The 15989-nt window shown below is 40.3% G+C and overlaps 1 non-coding gene across 1 annotated transcript; it reads left to right on the top strand.

Annotated features, from left to right (window-relative positions):
• The first annotated feature begins 15652 nt into the window (after window positions 1-15652).
• Window positions 15653-15768, top strand: LOC142428299 (U5 spliceosomal RNA). The gene has a single exon (XR_012780223.1). It is a non-coding gene; the product is annotated as a U5 spliceosomal RNA (small nuclear RNA).
• Window positions 15769-15989: the final 221 nt, after the last annotated feature.

Genomic DNA, 15989 nt, shown 5'->3' with positions numbered 1-15989 from the left:
TTTGACCCAAAGTTCTTCAGCTGTGTATCCAGGCACATGTGGAAAGGACCCCTTTCCTGGAAAAGAAAATTGAACAGGCATACTTGCCCACCTGGTTCTACAGGTCCATCTCCTTCCTTTTCTTGGACCGCAGCCTTTTGCACCTCCTTGTCTGTGGCACAATGGCCCTTAGCTTCCATGGAGTCTCCTTGTTGATGGCTGGGTGTGTGCACCACTGCCACAGCTTTTGGCAGTGTTACAGCTTCCAGTGGCTGCATCACCTCAGTCTTATTCTTTATTTCTTTTCTTTTAGCAGTTATGAATCTTTCTTTTTACTGTGAGTACTGATATTCATCCTGGTTGGTGGTGTGGAGTAGTTAAAAGTGTCTTTTTTAGTCTGCCAAGCAGACTTGTTCGTTTTAAAGTATATTTGGGCATTTAACTTGGTTAAAATATCTCTTCCTAGCAGGGGTGTCGGGCACTTTGGGATGAGCATGAACGAGTGACTTACTTGACCCACGCTGAGGTCCATTTTGCGCGTAGAAGTCCATCAGTACCAGTTGGTCTCTGTGACACCTTGCACCCAGCTGGTACAAGACGACAGTTTTTCATTGTTGTGGGTGGGGACCGAGTGTTTTGCCTCTGTGTCAACCAAGAAATCAACCAGTTTCCTCTCCACCAATCATGGTACCCTAAGCTCGGGGAGTGATTCTGAACCCCGAGTTCCTCATTCTAGGTCCTGCCTTTTTCCCCCTTCCTTAAAAATAGGGGACATGCTGGCTTATGAAGATTGGGGCACCTGTCAAACTGGTGTCCATCCTCCTGGCAATGCCAGCACCATATCATTCCTTTCAAAAGCTCTTTTTTGAGACAATCTCTGGCCCAGTGCCCTCTTTCCTCGCAGTAGCTGCACTGATCTTTTCCTAGTCTAGGCCTCCCATTTCTATTAACACATTCCCTTGTTCTCCCTCTTCACTTGCAGTAGCTGCCACTAATACTTGGGCAATTTCCCTTGTAATCTTCCTGGTTTCTCCTGCCTGGAACCTTCGATCTTCCATCCGCTGTCTTTCTTTCCTCTCTTCTGAGGTTTCTCTATTGTTATAGACCTTCACTGCCACCTCCGACAAATCCTTAAAATTTTTTCCCCAGCCTTTCTACTTTCTTTTGACATCTGGTGCAGCTTGATTAATAAAAGCCATTATTACTGCAGCCCTACTTTCCTCTGATGTCAGGTTTATGGGGTATACAGCCTAAAAGCTTCCATGATGTGTTCTAAGAATGCAGCTGGACTTTCCTGGGGACCTTGCCTTACATTACCCACCTTGGTCAAATTGGGCGGCTTTTTTGCTGCCACTCAGAAATCAGGCATGAGAACCTGGCGATAAATTTGGAGCCTCTCCCTACCTTCTGGTTCATTGAAGTCCCATGCAGGTCTTTTCGGGGGAAGTGGGGAGGTGGGGGAGGGAGAAACTAACAGCAATGGTGACTGTATAACACCACTCAAAGGGAACAAACATCAGAATTTCAGGTGATAGGATGCATGGGATGGTGGAAGTTACAGCAAAATATACATATATATTGAGGGTTCTGGGGGTTGCAGGGTTGGGCTGGGAGTGGATAGGGGGAGCTGATATGAAGGTATCACAGTTGATGATGGCAGCAATTGTACAATTATGTTTGATCCAATAGAACTATGGATTTAAATACATAAGCTACCACATAACTACACTTGAAGGAATATTTTAAGAGATTTCTTGTTAACTTCTGTAGCAAGGTTCCACCAGAAACAAAGGGAATATTTTCAACACTCCCCTTTTTTCCTTTCACCCCTTATACAATTTGCTTATAAGGTATTAATATCTATTCCATTCTCTTAAATAACTCTTAGGTAAGGTGGCAGTAACTTGTAACCCTTTGAATTCTCTATAACATGGACCAAACTTAAATACAGTGTCAAAGGATTTCCAGAGTCAGTTCTGATTATTAGTGGCAATTCTGTACTTCTTGATATTATTACATGTCTCAAATCTTCACCCCATATTTTCTGACATGCATTAAAAATGGCATAGCTATGGCCGACTGCAAATACAGGCACTAATAAAAACTGCGTTACTATGATTTTTAATGCATCTTTTTCATGGTCTTTCCCCCACGCTGTTATAACGCCATGTACTGCTGTTGGAACAGAATAGCCTGGAACAGGACCTTTTGTTCCATAGTATTTTTTATTTAAAGAAATTCCCACTACTCGATGTGCTCCTGTAAAGCAGTGGTTCACAACCTTCCTAATGCCACGACCTTTAATACAGTTCTTCATGATGTCGCTGACCCCAACCATAAAATTATTTTGTTGCTACATCATCACTGTAAGTTTGCTACTGTTATGAATCATAATGTAAATCATAACGTGTTTTCTGATGGTCTTAAGTGACCCCTGTGAAAGGGTCGTTCGATTCCCCAAAGAGGTCATGATCCACAGGTTGAGAACCACGGCAAAGTTAACCAAATGAGCAGAGGCTCCAATGCCAGCAGTCGCTTGGGAAGATAATCCTTTGTAGCCAAAGTCATATAATTTCTATTCAAGACCATTTAAGTTGCAGATGTTTCTAACACACATTTAGCCAATAGTGTTTTCTATTCCCTTGACTTTGTGGCTACTGGGATTGGATCCCAAGACTACACAAGTATAGTCTCAATCCAGTATTGTAGATGTGTCTACTGATTTTGAGTGACCTTAGCACAATGTTGTATGGCAGCAATTGAATGATCTTCTAGCCCCTGCTTGAAAATCTGACCCCAGTTGAGATGAAATGTCCTCTGTCAGAGAGGTTTTTAACACGTACACATAAAGCAGGTGATTTATGTCCCATGAGCACTTGGCAGGCTCTCTATCTTGTTGCTTGGGAGACCAGCTCAGACTATTGCACACCCTGAGGGTAAAAGCCTTCCTTCATCTTGGTGTCCATCAAACATTAGTGGACACATACTATATTTGTCCTTTTGTGATCAACTAACTGCACGCAGCATAATGATTTCCAAGTCCCTTCACATCATGTGGTGTTTCATAATGCCATCCCTGTTTTTCAGAAATGCATGGTATTCTATTGTGTGTATGTATCAGAGTTTCTTTATACAGTCTCCTAATAATAGGTATTTGGACAGTTTTCAGCTCACCCAACATGGCAGAGTCTCTTACAATAAAATTTCTTAGGATAACCTTTACTACTCTCAAAGCATTGACATGATTTGTGTTGTGATGTAAAGTCAATCATCATTGACATTTTTCTCACCAATGCAATTTTCAGTTTTCTTAGCAGGATTAATCCTTAGCCCCATGACAACCATATGCCCACCCAGAAATGACACAAGATATAACCTGTACAACAATAAGTAAACAAACAAAAATAAAAGCAGTCCCACCATTCTCCATAAACTTCTGATCTGACCTCTACTTGGAATCTATCTTTGAGATCTTCAAGACCTTCCTTAAAATGCTCAATTCATCTAAAAACCACTATTTTATATCGAGCAGCCAAAGTTTCATGTCCCCTTGAGTTTCTTAAATACGCGATAATAGCCTTCGGTTCAAAATACTTTTCTTCCACACAGTACAAAACACAGACCGTGCTTTTCATTCTTTCTTTCTTTTTTAAAGACTCTCTAAGGAAACTAAGACAACTGTATTGCTTAGAGAACTTGTTTGCAGCAATCCACTGATTGACCCAACATATGCATATACATTTTATTTGGAATAAACCCTTGCATACAGAATCTGCTTTGCTACCAAGCTCACTGGCTCCAACTGGATGCTAGGCTCTTCTACACAATGGGAAAATAAATAAATCAGTAAGGGACCTTCATCCCTCTCCTGCCTCCCTAAATTTTGATTTTGGGGAACATGCATTGGGCACTGTCTCAAACAATTTAAGTAAATACATGTTTGTTGGTTTTCTTTTTGTTCTCTTGATTACCCATCTGAAAAAATTGGCAGCCTGTACCTTGGTTGACTATCTTCTGTGAGCCCAGCACAGCTGTCTCACTGGGTTATCTCACTGAGTGCCCCTCATACAGTAATACATGGTGTGTCCTCAGAACTCAGACCTTTCAGCTCCATGCAGGCTGTGCTTATGGATGTTTCCCTGGTCATGGTGACTCTGCTCTGGAACTTTGGTGGGTATCTTGTTCCACCATTACTAGTGTAGATCTCTCCCATCCACTCAAACCTGTGTCCAGGGGTCTGCCTCACCCAGTCAATAAGGTAACTGGTGAGTGAGTGTCCAGAATTTTTGCAGGAGATCTTCACTGAAGCACCCCGCTTCTTCACTTCAGCACCAGATTGGACCAGCTGGACCTCAGAGTCACTGCCTGTTGAGTGAAGACAGGTGGACAAAATCAATCTAGGGTAGCTACAATCACTTCCTCCTCCCTGAGACCGGTGACTTCTTTCCCGGTAGCTGCCACCACCAGGAAGAGGATTCTCAAGATCCAGTCCATGGTGTGAGAGCTGTCTCCTCAGCGTTTCTGTCGGGGAGGGTATGCTAGTTAAACGATCCTTCAGGAAACACAACATACTCATATTTGATCTAGTAGATCTCTGATTGTTTGCATATTCATGTGGTGGAGTATTTAAAAGTAAGGCTTGTGATTAATAAATTACTTGTCATGAAGAATTCTATCTATCATGCAATCCCTAATATCCAATCAACAAAGCTGTATTTTTCAACTTTTGAAACTTTGTGACAACTTTCTAAAAACTTTGTATTTCAATCACTCATGGAAATTATAGTGCCTCCTGATTTTTCATGTGATTAATTATGACTAATTATGACTCCTGATTTTTCATGTGATTAATTATTAATTAATTATGAGACTGCAGCAGTTCATTAAATTTTTTCATTTTTTCATCTTAAACTTCAGTAAACTTTAAATTAGTCTTCCTTGGCAGCCTATGGATATTAACTTTTCACTGACTTTGAACGTTGTATTTCAGGATGAAATGATTTGGATAATGAATACAAGATCATTTTTTCTTCAATTTTTCATTCCAGAAACAGTAAACCATAGAATTATGGATCCCCAAAACATCAATCCATTTAAACATCCACTTAAAGTTTTGCATACCCAAGATATCAATATTCAGCATTCTAGTGATTTATGGAAATTCCAAGTGTATTGGAGGCATATTTCATAATTCCACAGTCTTATTTTATAGACATTAATTTCTTTAGCATCTTGTGTTATTTAGTTTTTACCTTGACTTGGAGGAATGTTAACAGAGCAAATCTGCTTTCCTCTCAAAAATCCATACCCATGTTGTTTTATGTCATTGATTGTAATCCCCATAATACAATAGCACTTCTCCCACTTACCCCCTGGCTTCCAATTTGTATTACTTTGTTTTTACTACTTCTCTGGCAGAGTATTTTGTACTTGGATAAATGCTGCCATTTTTTTTTTAAATGGTCAATCATCCTGAGTGTGTGTTCCCTAGTGGTTTGTTTATTTCTCACCATGCTATCTACGGTTCAGTGAAACATTGAGCAACTGGAATGAGATATGTCCCAAGCCTGAAGGCTTACTGAGGTCTAATCGCTCACGGGTTCCACTAGTCTCTCTCCAACCAGTAAGCCTTGTCTTTTTAAAATGGTGTTCTACATATTTCACCACTTTATCCAGGCCTCCTAAGGTAAGGGTAGGGAAATATTTTTGTTGTATCTTTTGAAGGGCCATTTTTATACTTATGACCTTATATGTGGGAGATACAAAATTATTATCTTAAAAGTTAGGATGCTATAATTGGCCTGCAAACATTTTATTAGCCTGCAAACATTTAGTTAACCCATCCCTAATGTGAAGTGTGAACCTTTACCCCTTTTATTTATTTATTTGTTTGTTTGTTTATTTATTTCTCATGACCCCTTTTAGGTAGGTCGATAATGGTAGCCAGATAGCATCTTCTTCTTCTGGCCTCAGGGTTTTGTAGGCTGATTTATGGGTGGTGCATTATTTCATTGGATTCAGTGTATCCACGCTATTCCACTGGATTTAGTCTGTGGTCATCTCGACTCTAATTTGTTTGGGGGAAGAGACAGGTGAATGGCTGCACCTTAAAAGACTCCTCACAAGTTCTGAAGACTTCTATCACTGCTCAATAATGCAGAATTTACCACATTGTCTCTGTGGAATTCTTTGTGCCAACTCACCTTGATGTCCCAGAGTGGGTCATTCCTTCTGGTATTTCTCTAAGTCTACGGAATGCCCATAATGTTGTCATTTGTACTATAGCTTCTCACTTTAGTGCTATAGCATCAGCAATGAAAGTCCTGAAACCCTTTCTCCATCCATGTCACTAAGGGTAACCTTACCTTGATGAAGCAGCACTTTCCATGTTATATTTTGAAAATATTCTGAACTGGTGGCTCAACTTCCAGCAGCATACTGGATAATGTTCTATTGCTACCCGTAAAGTTTCCATTAGCTAATTTTTGAAGAGAAATCATCAAGAGTTCTTCCTAGACTGTCTTACTAAAGGAAAGCCATTAAATTTCTCCAACAGTGAACAATATTATAGCTTCCAGAACCAAAGCAGTATTCAAGTCACCAGAAAATGAAGAAACAAAGGAGTGTTTTCATAACAGTACTAGAACTGACTGATGGGTGGGAGATACAGATAAAAAGAATGTACTTATGTTAATTTTGTCCTAATACATTTAATTTTTTAAAGGGTATTAAATAAATGTTTACTAGTAAATTTATAGTTCAAATTAAATGCAATGCTGCAAGGTAAAAACTACCAGAAGTTTACGTAAGAAGAAATAAGATACAAAAGTTTGTGTATGTAGTGTTGATTAAACAAACATTACCCATAAGTGAAATGGCACTGAATTATACTTATTAATGAAAACCATCTAATCTGGAGGAGAACAACAGGAATGATGATTCCAGAGGAGGGACATAGGGAGACAGGGGATAAAAAATGGGTGTTATCAAAGCCAGGGACAAAGGAACAAGAAGTTATCTGAAATCTATGGCAATGAGGATGTAGGGCTTGATCAAGAGCAATGTAACCAAGAGGAATTACTGAAACCCAAATGAAGGCTGAGCATGATAGTGGGACAAGAGGAAAGTAAAAGGAAATAGAAGAAAGGGCTAGGAGGCAAAGATCATTTCTAGAGGTCTAAATACCGGCATGTACATATGTAAATATATTTATGATGATGGGGAAATAGATCTATGTATGTATATTTATAGGTTTAGTATTAAGGTAGCAGATGGACATTGGGGCTCTACTCAAGTACTCCCTCAATGCAAGAACACTGTGTTCTATTAAATTGGCATTTCATGATGCTCACCTTCCCAACATGATTTCTGAAGACAAACTGGGTGTATAAGCAAATGTTGAGAAGAGAGCAGATATTGCCTGGCTATCAAGAGATATAGCATCTGGGATCTTAAAGGCCTGAAGATAAGCAAGTGACCATCTAGATGAGAAGCAACAAAGTCCACAGGGAAGAAGCACACCAGTCTGTGTGATCACAAGGTGTCAAAGGGATCAGGTATCAGGCATCAAAGAACAAATATCATATCATTGTGACTGTCGGGGAGTGCAAAGTGAAGACCCAAAGTCCATCTGAAGGCAACTGGACAGCCCCTTACAGAAGGGTCGCTGGGAGCAGACAAGCCAGTCAGGGTGGAGTATAGCACCGATGAAACATACAACTTTCCTCTCCTACCCCCCATTATCATGACCCCAAATCTACCTTACAAATCTGGCTTGACCATAGCGTGTACACGGGTACAGGTAAGAGCTGGAAACACAGAGAATCCAGGACAGATAAATCCCACAGGATCGATATTGAGAGTAGCTATACCAAGAGGGGAAGGTGAAGGTGCGGGGAAATGGGGTACCGATCACAATGGTCTACCTATAACCCCTCCTAGGGGGCCGACAAGAGAAAAGTGAGTAAAGGGATACATCAGTCAGAGTAAGACATGACAAAGTAATAATAATTTTTAAATTATTAAGGGTTCATGATGGAGTGGGGTGGGGGAATGAGAGGAGGAAAATGAGAAGCTGCTACCCAGGGCTCAGGTAGAAAGAAAATATTTTGAAAATGATGGCAACAAATATAAAAATGTGCTTGAGACAATAGATGGATGTATGGATTGTGATAAGAGTTGTACAAGCCCCCCAATAAAATGATTTTTAAGAAAAGAAAAACACCTAATCTAACATACCAGTCCAAAATTAATGCTAAAAAAACAAATAGTGCCTTCACAACACATTTGGAATATAAATACTCTATATCCTTGGAGCTCAAGGAATTTTAAACCATGCATTGCACTCATGAGTGTCTATGTGCCTGTGTTTCCATTCATTGTCAACAGTTTTTACGTGACAGGTAGGATGAGAATGATCATGATAATCTGCTTGTCAAAAAAAATGGGTCATTTAGGAAAATAATGAAGGGTCAGAGTCATGTATATATTTCTACTGCAAGCAGAGTTTACTAGTTTACTAGTTCCTCCTTTCAAGTTAGCAGTGATGATTAGAAAATGTAGGGAAGAAATGAAAAGTGAAATCTGTCGCTGGAGATGCTGAGAGCCAGTTAGAGAACATGCAGACTCCAACAGGAAATCCTCCTGATTGCTCCTCTGTGCCTTTCTAGGGCGGGGACCTGTGATGTTTTGGGTCTTTAGTGCCTCCTGCTGCTCTTTGCCTCCCTTTCAGGGGAGGTTTGTGTCTGGGCTCACATTGAGTCCCCACAATGTGTACCTTGCACATAACACAGGACTGTGTCATGTATAGTCAGGGAACTCAGCTAAAGGGAGAACTGGTTCTTGTAATTGTCTTTGGTGATTAGAGAGTGGACTTCAGAAGGATGAGTGATACTATGTATCACCACCATAGCATATGTGGCCCCACCACTGCAGACCTTTCCCCAGGGGCCAGCTCCAGCAGTAGCTACTGGTGATGGAGTAACCAGAGACCATACAGGTGAGGGAGAACAATAGACTGTGCTTGACCAGACCTGGAAAAGACTCCTGAAGCAGCACCTGGGACAGTACACCTAGAAATAAAGAGAGAAGTTCCTGTCAGTCACATGCACTCACCACAGGCCCCATAAACCAGCTTTGCTATCTGAGACCCTCACCTTGGGGAACTGTCACCAGGCACAGAAGAACACAGAGCAACAGCGTCTTTGCCCACAACTCTGCTTTTCCAGAGGAGCTACAGCACTGCCTGAAGATGTGCTGGCTTTCCCAGACCAAGGGTAGAATGTTACCTCCACATTTAGGGCTTGTCATGGACACTGAAGTGGCCTTTCCCCAGGTGAAATGGGTGCTTCTGAAGCCTGAACATTCCTGCTCAGTCTCTCGAGTTATGCATGGCCACTGAATAACTGCTCAGAGATCTCACCTTGAATTAATTAACCAAGCTTACAGATTCATCCATTTTGGAAAATTATCCATACTTTTGACAGTGCAAGCAGTGGCACTATCTTTGAACGTGCTATTTTAAAGTTTATTTCCCATTCAGATTTCCACTTCGTTTTTATCCCTCATATCAATGTCTGCAAAAAGTTCCAGACCGAGGGTTGACCTCATCCATTTTCCTCCTTACTTCTAACCACTGTATAATCTCTAATGTATTCTAATTTTTTAAAGGTTGAAATACAATTAAAGAGTGGAACTCACATGGCTTCTCTTGAGCAGATTCTGCTGAGGGGAATAAGTAATGATTTGGTAAAAAACAAAAACCCAGAGGTTTAGTCAATATCCCGAGATTCAAGCACAGGACAGTTTCCCAGTTGTCAGTTGGAGATCACGGAATTGAGTATTTTCTCTCATGTAGGCTGGAATGTAATCACTTGATCCCAGTCACTGCAGCAGACTGCCTGCCATCTCATGGCATCTGGGGTTGGTGGGTGTCTGAACAATTTAAGATTCTGACTACGTGCATCTCTGCTCATTAGTCCAGGTCACTTTCTTTCTTTTCTTTTTTTCAGTCCAGGTCACTTTCATCTCTGTGTGTATAAGAAGTAGATTTATATACAAGAGCAATTGAACATTGAGAAAATGGCCCAGCCCAGCCCAGATCAAGTCCATAAGTCTGATATTAGCCTATATGTCCAACAGCAATCTATAAAGTCCTCTTCATACTCACGAAACACATGCAATGATGCCGAATTTAGAAGATCACAGGCCAGTGGGTAGCAAGTCTTTGCATCCAGTGTCATTGGAAACAGCTCTGGCAGGGGTCTCGGAATGGCTTCCCCAGCACCCAGGGCTGCACGGGATGGGTCAATTTGTCCTCTCAGCTGCGGTGTCTCCCAAGCTGTGAAGTAGTGAGAAAGAGTCTTTCCTGCCTCCAAGGATGAAATACTGGATTTCCCAGAATTCTCATGAGAAGGCCATGCCCACACAGAAGCCGCATTGGCTATGATCTGATTGACAGGCTAGACTCCACCCCTACATTCTTAATCATCAAATTGACAAATGATTATATAACTCCCACAGTAACCCTTTGTAAATGACGTTTTTATCACATGTACTACAAAGTACCCGTATATGCTGGCAGTTTCCTTCCACATTGAAGAAGCGTTGCTTGGGCTCTATAATCCATATGTTGTTTTTGTTTTTTCCCACTGCTCCAAATCATGGTCAGTAATTTAATCAATATACCCACAGAACTTTCCAATTTTTGGAACTTGGAAATTGTAGAAAAATAGGGGCCCAATGAAAGGGCTATCAAAATTATCCAGTTTTCTACTGTTGTAGAGAAATCAGGCATAGTTCTTTGCAGCTTAAAATGACAACTACTTGGTTATTTCATGACTTTGGGATGAAAACATTGGCATCAAAGAGAAGGTCTAATGCTGGCCAATGCAGTGCCTCCTTGCCAATCTTTATTGCTGGGTAAGACATCAGCTTCTGAGACTGTACTCATATATACTCCCACATATACTCTCTCATGCTGCCTAAGGCTGCAAGATGGGAGTTATGCCAGGGTTAAAGCAAAGATCTCGCTTCAGCACATGGGGCCTATATTTTATCCTGAGTGTGCAACTATATGGGGAATATTTCATTTAAATGATTTTGTTTTTATATTTAAATAGAAGACCCTCTTGAGCATCAGTGATTAAATAGTTTACTAAAGTGGCTGGGCTCTATACTCCGTGAATGTCATCCAGGAATAGAAGATGATGAGCTGTTGAGGAGTGCCACATTCTGAATGATTTTCAAAGAAAGACACTACATAATTAGCTAAAATCCGAATTACAAAATTGATGAAATGGGGAGATCTGATCTGATGTCTTCAAAGTTAGCAAGCAAGCATGTGGAATGTCGTGGTCCATCAACTATCATTAAGAATTGCAAGTTAAATGGTCAATACATTAGTAACGCAAGTTTACTATTGTGCTTCTGCTTCAAAAGACAGACTGATACCATGAAAGACTGGTGAGGATGTAGAGTGCCAGAAACTACCAAATGTTACCGTCACATTAGAACAATCTGGCAGCTTTTTCACAACAGCGAATATAATTTTATAATATAATCAAGCTGCCATTCTCCTCAAATCATTTAAAAATAAAGCTACATAAACTATGCACAGTAATTATAAAGTGCTTTTATCCATAAGTTGAAATATACCAAACTCAACTCAGTGACATTGCATAGATGCCAAGTGAAAGTGACCCTATAGGACAGAGAAGAACTGTCCTTGAGTGTTTCAGATACTGTAACTCTCTAAAGGAGTAGAAATCCTCATCTGTCTTCATGGAATAGCTGGTGGTTTTGTACTGCTGAACTTGCAGCTAGCAGCCCAATGCATAACCACTACTCAACCAGGGAATCTATGAAAAGAGGGAAGAAGGAAAATCAACCGCTAAACTAGCATCCCAAAATGCTGATATCTGTAAGACTGAGTTCAGGCCTGCTTCAACTCCTCAACCATTCCTCCCAATGCACTCTTTGCCAAGACTCTTGAGAATTGGTGCTCAATAGGTGATGTATGTAAGTTAACAGCAGTTAAATTCTTCTACTTGTTATTGCCAGGTTGGAAATATGACATTTTTATTTCAAATATAAGATAAAACTTTACAACAGAGTTAATATAATTGTATACATTACAAAATAATTAGGGCATTTCAAGATGGAAAGCAAAACTCTATTAAAAATGTTCCTATTGAAATGAATAGAACAACTCTGAGGGTGGTACAGGGCAGCATACTAACATAAGTAACTTTCAGGTGATCAACGACTGTAAATCTAAAAGCAAAATAAAGTGCACACAGCAATGTTTTCTGTTTTATAAAGGTCATTACCATGGGTATGTGTCCCCAAGTTATGAAATCATTATACATCATTGAAAAATTGCAGAGTGTCATTGTAAAAGACATAACTGGAAATGCCTAATATGAAATGAAAATGTTCTCAATACATCAAAAATCTGGACAACTATGAACAATAAAATATATAACTTAGAATTGTATAAAAATATAAAGGATACAGGAGGGGTGAGTGGGGAGGAAAGGGGTTGGGATAAAAAGGAAAATCAGCTTCCAGGAACCGAAGCAGAAGGCAAATTTTGAGAATGAAGGCAACGAATGTATAAGTGTGTTTTACACAATTGATGTATGTATGGATTGCGATGAGTTATATGAGCCCCAATAAAATAATTTTTTTAAATGTAAAGGATACAATTAATATCCCTGAATTGATACCACTATAATAAATGATTTAATGAACAAAGTTAATGAGGAAAATGAAACAAACATCTCCTACATAAGCATTTTAAGTGTTCTATGTATTTACCCACTTAAAATAGTAAAAAATGAAGTTCTTCAGGATTTTACTGCAATTGGGTCCTAAATTAAACTAAATCAAATTAGACTAGACTAAACTAAATCAACTCAAACCGAACTTAATGACATATTGCGTTTGGTGAATCTGCTGCAAAATATATCTTTAAAATTTTAATAATAAAAATATTACCTTGAGGAATATGGTGTACCTGACCCAAGCCATGGTATTTTAAATGATATCATAAACGTGACCCCTCATTCTCAACAATATGGTTTTTTATTTGTTTGGGGTTTTCTATTGCCTGTCAACTGATCCTGTGGACACCTCATGATAGCACAGATGGTGTTCTTCCATGTGGGTTAGTTGCTTCTCTGCTAGAGTGCTGCTTGTTTAACTTCAAGTCATTAGGACCCCAGATGCTATATCTTCTGATAGCCTGGCACTATCCGATTTCTTCACCACCCTTGCTTATGTGCCCATTTTGTGTTCAGCAATTGTGCTGGGAGTGTGAGCATCACAGAATGCCAGGTTGGTCAGAGCAGAGACACAAAATCCATCTGTAGACAATAGGACATCTATTCAGAAGGGTCACAAGGAAAGGGATGAGTCAACCACAGCTCAAAATAGCACCAATGAAACACACAATACCCCTCTGGTTCCTTGATGCTTCCTCTTTCCCCACTATCATCACTCCAGTCCTTCCTTTCACTGCGGGCTAGACCAGAGCATGTGCACAGGTACATATAAGAGATGAGAGCCCATGAACACGGAATCCAAGAAAAGGAATGGGAGTAGCGATATCAGGAGGGTGGTGGGAGGGTGGGAAGAGGAGGGGAAGAAGAGGGAACTGATTACAATGATTGACACATAAACCACACACACCCCCTCTAGGACAAACAACAGAAACTGTGGGAAGTGAGACATGGTCGGTGTAAGATAAGAAAATAATAATACATAATTTATCAAAGAGTCACGCGGGTGTTGGGGGAGGGAGAGAAAAAAGAGGAAGTGATATTAAGGTGTCCATAAAAAGTAAATGTTTAGTAAATAATGATGGCAATGTATGTACAAATATGCTTGATACAATTGATGTATGGATTGTTATAAGAGCTGTAAGAACAACCCAAGTCGATCTATGTTGACCGTCTCCCCAGAAGGCAATACAGAGGACAACACTGAAGATATAGCCCGGGGAGAGAGGTGGCTCTGTCCAGACCACACAGGACCGAACTAAGGGGGAGAGAGAAAGAACTTCATCATGACACATCAAGCCCCAGGGACGACATCATGCTCGGAGCATAGAGAGCACCGTAGGGCCTGCCCCACCACAAGACAAGACATTTTATCACTGACCCACAACAGTACAGGGGATAGCACTGGAGACATTGTGCAGGAAAGTGTACCTGATATGCCCCATGCACAGTGGGGTGAGAGGCAAAGGGAGTGTACCTGGACAGTAAGGGGAACAAAGTAACCAAGTCATCAAAGAATCCTGAAAATAGACTTCTGGCCTGGGGTACAGGGCTTGTCACCTCTTCAGACTTGATCGGAAAAAATACATTAGGGTCAGCAGACAGACCTGGAACTATCTATTATTTTTTGTTGTTGCTTTGTTTTTGTTTTATTATGTTTTGGTTTTTCTTCCACCCTCTGTCTGTCTATATAAGATAGGCAGGATGAGCAATCCCAAAGAGAAACTACAGGACCGGCAGTTCAGGGGGGACATGGAAGAAGATGGGGCGGGGAGAGAGAGTGGGGAGCCAACAAACTCATAGACAAAGGGAAAAACAAGAGATCTAAAATTGATGGTGAGGAGGGTGTATAATCCCGAGTAGGGTTTTATGAAGAGCAATGTATCCAAGAGGAAATACTGAGAGCCAAATGGAAGGTGAGTATGATAGTGGGATAGAAGGAAGGTGAAAGGAAATAGAGGGAAGAAATAGGAGTCAAAAGCTATTTATAGAGGTATAGCTATGGGTCTATAGATATGTAAATATATTAATTTATAATGAAAGGGATAGAAGCCAATGAACATATATTTATATGAAAAGGTGTAAGATAGCAGATGGAATTTGGGCCTCGCTCACGGCCTCCCTTAACCCAAGAACACTTTGTTCTGATTACCTGGCTCTCTTTGATACTCACCTTCCCGACACAATTGCTGAAGACAAAATGGGTGCATAAGCAAATGTGGTGAAGAGAGCGGATGGTACCCAGCTATCAAAACATATAACGTCTGTAGTCTTAAAGGCTTCAAGTCAAACAAGCAGCCATCTAGCAGGGAAGCAAATGAGCCCACATGGAAGAAACACACCAGCCTGTGTGATCATGAGGTGTTGATGGGATCAGCCATCAGGTCTCAAAAGATCCAAAACAAACAATTATATTGATTTGAGAGAGGGGGGTTGGAGTGGAACCCAAATCCCATCTGTAGATAATTGGATACCACCCACACCCTCAGGAGTAGTATAAGGAAGGGATGATTCAACCCAGGTGCAGTATAGCACCGACAAATCACACATCATTCATCTAGTTCTTGAATACTCGCTCCCTACCCGCAAGGCCGTAACCCAGTTCTACCTTACAAATCTGGATAGACCAGAGAATACATATTGGTACAGCTAAGAGCGCTCGACACATGGACTTCAGGAAAGATAAACCCCTCAGGAACAATAATGAGAGTAGTGATGTAATGAGGCTAGGTGGATGATCAGGTAGGGGGAAGGGTAAAAAACGGGGGACCTATCATATGGCTGGATATATAGCCGCCCCACCTCCAAAGGGGATGATAACAGAAATGTGGGTGAAGGGAGACAACGGACAGTGTAAGATACAAATTAACAATAACAAAATATAATTGAGCATACTCTGGTTTCTCTTCGGATCGTATAAATCTTTTGCCTTTTACTAAAGATTTCCATGGAGAGGAACAATTCTGAGTCATAAACTAATTTTTTGAGGCCATGCACTTGCAAGGCTTACTAAAAAAATTGTATGTATATATATACATATACATATATATATATATACTTGATCAAAGGATATATATATATAATTGATCAAAGGAGATATATATTTGATCAAAGAGGGAGAGAGGGGGAAAAAGAGGGTTTTATAAGAAGAGCTTTAGTAGAAAAATGTTTTGGAAACCATGGCAACATATGCACAAATATGCTTGATACAATTGATGTATGGAATGT

Source organism: Tenrec ecaudatus, chromosome 15, assembly GCF_050624435.1.
Source record: "Tenrec ecaudatus isolate mTenEca1 chromosome 15, mTenEca1.hap1, whole genome shotgun sequence".
Classification (NCBI taxonomy): domain Eukaryota; kingdom Metazoa; phylum Chordata; class Mammalia; order Afrosoricida; family Tenrecidae; genus Tenrec; species Tenrec ecaudatus.
This window is presented reverse-complemented; position numbering and strand designations above follow the sequence as displayed.